Source organism: Rhincodon typus, unplaced genomic scaffold, assembly GCF_021869965.1.
Source record: "Rhincodon typus isolate 14 unplaced genomic scaffold, sRhiTyp1.1 hic_rhity00003175, whole genome shotgun sequence".
Lineage (NCBI taxonomy): Eukaryota > Metazoa > Chordata > Chondrichthyes > Orectolobiformes > Rhincodontidae > Rhincodon > Rhincodon typus.
This window is the reverse complement of record NW_025968813.1, coordinates 13,633-19,733: the sequence shown is the minus strand read 5'-3', so window position 1 is coordinate 19,733 and position 6,101 is coordinate 13,633. Positions and strand designations below refer to the sequence as shown.

At 40.1% G+C, this 6,101-nt stretch overlaps 1 protein-coding gene across 1 annotated transcript in view; it reads left to right on the top strand.

The window, feature by feature from the left end:
* LOC125481699 overlaps nucleotides 1-6,101 on the top strand; it is a gene marked incomplete at both ends in the record, with an annotated part of 19,500 nt that overhangs the window by 288 nt on the left and 13,111 nt on the right. The gene's annotated exons all lie outside the window — the stretch shown is intronic.

The following is a 6,101-nucleotide window of genomic DNA, read 5'->3' as shown; positions in this document are numbered from 1 at the left end:
GTTGTGTGTGTGTGTGAGAGAGAGAGTGTTGTGTGTATGTGTGAGAGAGAGAGTGTTGTGTGTGTGTGCGTGAGAGAGAGAGTGTTGTGTGTGTGTGCGTGAGAGGGTGTTGTGTGTGTGCGTGAGAGGGTGTTGTGTGTATGCGTGAGAGGGAGAGTGTTGTGTGTGCGTCAGAGAGGTTGTGTGCATGAGAGAGTGTTGTGTGTGCATGAGAGAAAGAGTGTGCATGTGTATGTGCGTGCGCGAGTGTGTGGATGCGTGTGTGAGAGAGGGTGTGTGTGTGTGAGAGAGAAAATGTGTGATTGTGTGTGTGCGTGCACGTGAGAGAGTGTGCATGTGTGCGCACATGTGCGTGGGAGAGCGTGTGTGTGTGTGTGCATGGGTGTGTGTGTGTTGGTGGGTACGTGTGAGAGTGAGAGTTTGTGCGTGGGTGAGAGAGGGAGACAGTGTGTGGATTGGGAGGATCTGAGTGAGTGTGTGTGTGTGTGTGAGTGAGTGTTTGTGTATGTATGCTGTGTGTGAGTGTATAGTGTGGTGGGGTCACCTGCAGCGCGACATGAAGCACATGTTTCTGGTTGAGGCTGCCCTCATCAGTACTGCACTTGGCTATCAGCCTCTGCTCAGTGACTCTGCGTTGTTGTGTATTCCAAAGTCCGCCTTGGAGGACGTTTACCCGAAGATCTGAGGCCGAATGTCCTTGACCCACTGAAGTGTGTCCCCACTGGGAGGGAACATCCCTGCTTCGCAATTGTTGCACGGTGTCCATTTATCCATTGTTGTAGCATCTGTACAGTTTCACTAATATACCATGCCTCAGGGTATCTCTCTGGTTAAACCCCTTTTTGTTCGACCCTGAGCTTCAGCAACAAGTACCAGGAATTCATGGTTTTCTTCATTACTAACACTGAGAGCAACATCCATGTTTAACTGAGATAACACAGTATGGAGCTGGAAGATCACAGCAGTCCAGGCAGCATCAGAGGAGCAGGAAAGTTGATGTTTTGGGTCAAGACCCTGTACTATCTGACTCCATTTTCTGCAGTTCTTGCTATCTCTCCATGTTTAACTGCCCTGCTGCACCCCTTCTTCCCATTGTTTGCCAAGGTTCACACCTGCCCTAACCCTGAACTGTTCCTTTTCTTTGCTATCTACTCATGTCCTTTCCTTTTTTCTGAACTGAAAAGAGACACAATCATTAACCTCCTACTATCTCTGACAATCATTAACCACTGTTCTTAAAACTGGTTTCCCTTATCTAATCTCACTTCTCAAATTCTTGAGTAAATTGTCACCTTCCCAACTCTCTCATTTCCTTCAGGTTTGCACCTCTTCAATCAGTTTAATGATCTATTCATCAGACTGAAAAATCCTTTTAAAAAAAGCACATATAACGTGCCTTGTGGTGCACTATTCTGGTGCAAAAGGCATAAAAGATCCATTCTGCTTGAGGCATGAAATCTCAATCTGCCAGAGAAAAGATTTAAATAACACAGTGTGGAGCTGGAGGAGCACAGCAGGCCAGGCAGCATTGGAGGAGCAGAAAAGTTACCATTTCGAGTCGGGACCCTTGCCTGTTTCTCCAAAGGGGTGCAGCTAAACAATTTCCAGTGCATGCACTTGCATCATGCCACATTTTTAAAATTGTCCTGAACAACTGGGAGCAAGACTCTGTTTCAATTTCCACCCTTTCTTTTCCAGCACAAAAGTCTGCAGCATTTTAAATTGATGTCGGTTCTCTCTGGAAAAAAAGTTGTTATATTTTCGTTCTCAAACCAGTCTCGACCAGTTTTCTTCATTTTGACTTCGAACCCACTGTATCAAACTGAGACCATTTGTTTTGAAGTCCCAATTTAGCAGTGCTTAAGTTTAAAATTAATTTTCCCTTTTGAAAATTGTGTTAGGAATAAAATCTTCAAATCCTAACTCTGCAAGTTTCTAGCCCAAGGTTAGTCAAGAAGAGGATTTACATGTATTTGGAAAGGCAAGACCTAATTAGGGATAGTCAACGTGGCTTTGTGCGCAGGAAATCATGTCTCATGAACTCGATTGAGTTTCTTGAAGAAGTAATAAAGAGGATTGATGAGAGCAGAGGGGTGGATGTGATCTGTGTGGACTTCAGTGAGATGTTCAACAAGATTCCTCATGGTAGACTGGTTAGCAAGGTCAGATCACATACAATACAGGGAGAACCAGCCATTTGGATACAGAACTGGCTCAAAGGTTGAAGACAGGGCGGTGGTGCAGGGTTGCTTTTCAGACTGGAGAAATGTGACCAATGGTGTGCAACAAGGATCGGTGCTGGGTCCATTGCTTTTTGTCATTTATACAAATGATTTGGATGTGAATATAAGAGTCATGGTTAGTAAATTTACAGATAACACTAAAATTGGATGTGTAGTGGACAGCAAAGAAGGTTACCTTAAATAAGGTACAATGGGATCTTGATCAGATAGGCCAATGGGCCAAGGAGTAGCAGACAGAGTTTAGTTGAGATAAATGTGAGGTGCTGCATTTTGGAAAGGCAAATCAGGGTAGGACTTATATTCTTAATGGTAAGGCCCTGGAGAGTGTTGCTGAACAAAGTGACCCTGGACTGCAAATTTCCTAGTCCCTTGAAAGTAGATAGGATAGTGAAGAAGGCTTTTGATATGCTTGCCTTTATTAGTCAGTGCATTGAGGAGGTCATGTTGTGGCTATACAGGACCATGGTTCAGCCACTTTTGGAGTATTGCTCACAGTTCTGGTCACCCTGCTATAGGAAGGATGTTGTGAATCTAGAAAGGTTTCAGAAAAGATCTACAAGGATGTTGCCAGGATTGGAGGGTTTGAGCTTTGAGAAGAGGCCGAATAGGCTGGGCCTCTTTTCTCTGGAGCATTGGAGGCTGACGGGTGACCTTATAGAGGTTTATATAATCATGAGGGACATTGACAGGATAAATAGGCAAGGTCTTTTCCCCAGGGTGTGTTGGCAGGGGGAGTCCAAAACTAGAGGGCATAGGTTTAAGGTGAAAGGGGAAAGATATAAAAGGGACCTAAGGGGCAACATTTTCACACAGAGTGGTGCATGTATGGAATGAGCTCCCAGAGGAAGTAGTGGAGGCTGGTACGACTACAACATTTAAAAGGCATCTGGATGTCTGTATGAATAGGAAGGGTTTAGAGGGATATGGACCGAATGCTGGCAAATGGGACTAGATTTATATAGGATATCTGGTCGGTATTGATGAGTTGGACTGAAGGGTCTGTTTCCTTGCCATATATCTCTATGACTCTATAATTCAGGATTAAATATAATCATTCCAAACATTCTAATTTGCACCACCATGCCATGCTGATCTCTGTCAAGGAAATGGTCTTCCCCATTGTACCCTACCTGGCTAGAAAATTATCTCGTTTACCTTGGCAGTTTTCTCTAGGAAACAGCCTCTCTCGTTTTAGCCATCCTAGCTAGGTCCCACCTGTTTTACCCTGCTGGTTCTCTCTCTCTAGGCAACCGTGTTTTGCCCCATAGTCACTCATCAAATTTGCTTCCATTTAACCTGAAAATAGTTACCATTACACCTTCTTGCTTATCCAACATTGCAACATTGTGCCATCTTTAATAATTGCGCACACAGACCCGTTCCCTGGTTCAGATCTTCAAATCTGCTTATTAGCTGCACATTTTCAATGCTGACCTTCTTGTCTAATGAGCAATAAAATAAACATTCTCATCCTTGCTTTGATGTCAGCATTCGATCCAGTGTCACTAACCAAAATTACAAAGACCCTGTTCACAGTGTCTAAATTGTTGTAGTGATTTTAAAGCAGCTGCTTTTGATTCTTGGGTACAATTATTACAGATCTTATTTCAGCACATATGTGAGAGAGACACTTGATGAAAGTACATTTGAAAGTTCTCTCCTTGAAACATAGAATGAAAACTTACAGTTACAGTTCCCTTGTCAATGACTGTCTTAGTATTTACATCACATATCCTTATCAATAAACAAGGCTATACCAGTCACACAGATGTCTTTTTCATACTTCCATTAACCCTGTGAAGCATAATTTTCATTCAAGCTCTTCCCCCCCACCCCTGTTTACTTCCTCATCGCCTGAAGGCAACTTGCATTCTTAGCTTTGTTTCTAAATGTATAAAAACCTATCCCATCATTCTTTCTGTATTAGCTGTGTTTACCATCATGCTTCAAGAAAGTGCGCAAGCTGCATTTGTCTATTTCAAGCTATTAGTGTGCATTTAAATATCAATTTTATTCAATTTCTAATTTCAATCTCCAACAGCTCATTCTAGAAAGTAGTTGATTTTCACTTGGACACTTGGCTGCATCATTTGTGCGAACAGTGTACCGTTGTTTATTTGTAAAATCAACTTAGACAAATTATATAGTGATTTATATATTACTAATGAGAAAACTATTTAATGCATTTTCACTTAGCCATTTTTTAATGAGTAGAATGGTTTTTTGAATGAACAAACTGTGTACTTCACAATAACCAACAACCCAAATACCTTTGATACAAAGTTGAATAAGCTACTGCCACAAACTGTGAAACATTAGGATAAGATTCTTAAGATTCTCTTTATGCGAGCCCTATAAAATGTGTAAGCAATTATGTAATGATGGCTTAGAATTGAATAATCATATTTTTCAAGCATGTGTTGTCTAAAAAGCTGTTGCACAAAAATGGGATAAAGTGTAATGAAGTTCTGTTTTAATGGCTTTTCAACATTGTTAGACTGTCTGAGATCCTAGCTCATGGAGTGTTACAGAGTTGACTTCTGCAGTTGTATGTCTAGTTTACTTATGTTGTGCTAGTTTTTGTCTTTTTGTGAAAGCACTTTTCATTACTATGGATACTACTCTTTGCTTTGATTCCCTCTTTTCTCTTCATTTTAATTTTTTTTAAAGCCATCGGAAGCCGATCCATTGGTGATTGTGTTTGTACATCGGCCTCTATGCGCAATGCTAAAAGTGCACCTGTTCTGCTCCATACTTCTTCCAATCCTTACCTGCTTGACCTAGTCCTCACCCCCTTTTTTGATGAACTTTCAGGTAGTTCAGCTCTGCTTACTTGCTGTGCCTATTTACCATTCGTCTTGTTGCTTGCTTGGCTATTCTAACTACCTAATAATTAATGGACCTTGTAAAATGGAACAAAATGGAAAAATTTAGTTTTTTGCTAAGTTGATTCGTGCTAGAAATTGGGAAACAAATTACAGGATTAATATTGTTTGCTTTCTGACACAAATGTTACCTCTATAAATAGCCAGCTTCTCTTTTACTGTATAATGTTCTTAACCATCCACTTACTTTTGCATACTGCAAAAAATCAGATTTTTTAGGAAATGTTGCCAATGTTAGAAATCTGAAATAAAAGCAAGGAAGGTTGTAAAAACTAACTCTGGCAACATCTGTGGGACAAATATACTTCATATAGGGTCCTTCGGAACTTTAAAGTAGAAGCAAACATTTTAATAGGACGAGGAAAAATGGACAATTTGATATATGTATGTATGTGTATCTCCCTTTTTCCCACTTCTACTAAAATGTTAACAATAACTTTTCAGTAAAGCCTACGCAACAGAATGTAATATTAACAAAAGTAAGTTGGGTTAAGAAATCACCAGTTGGGGACATTGCAATAGAAGTGTGAAAGTAAATATAGTTTAAATTAATTTGTTTAATGGTTTGATTTTTGTACTTCTATGATTCCTTGTTTGTCACAAGCCTTTAAAAATTTCCTGTAAATAATGAAAATTCCCTCTTTCAAGCAAATGAAGCAAGTCTTGCATGTTAATTCAATGCTCTTCCATTTAGCCAAATTGTTCTGAGGCTGGCATGTTGATTGTAATACCTGAAAATGTAGTTCAAAGAATTGACATTGGATATGTGGGATAGCATTTAACCTTTATTTTACAACTATTGCAATTATGATTGCCTTTGGTCGGAATTGATGTACAGAATTTTGTGGCATTCATCTTTCCATTTGTTAAGCTTGATATTTTGTCCTGAGCTGGTTTGTACTGATGCAAGGGATGGTTGGTTATGGTATGTTTTGCTGGAAATTCCAATTTCTCCAAATTATAACCTTTAATT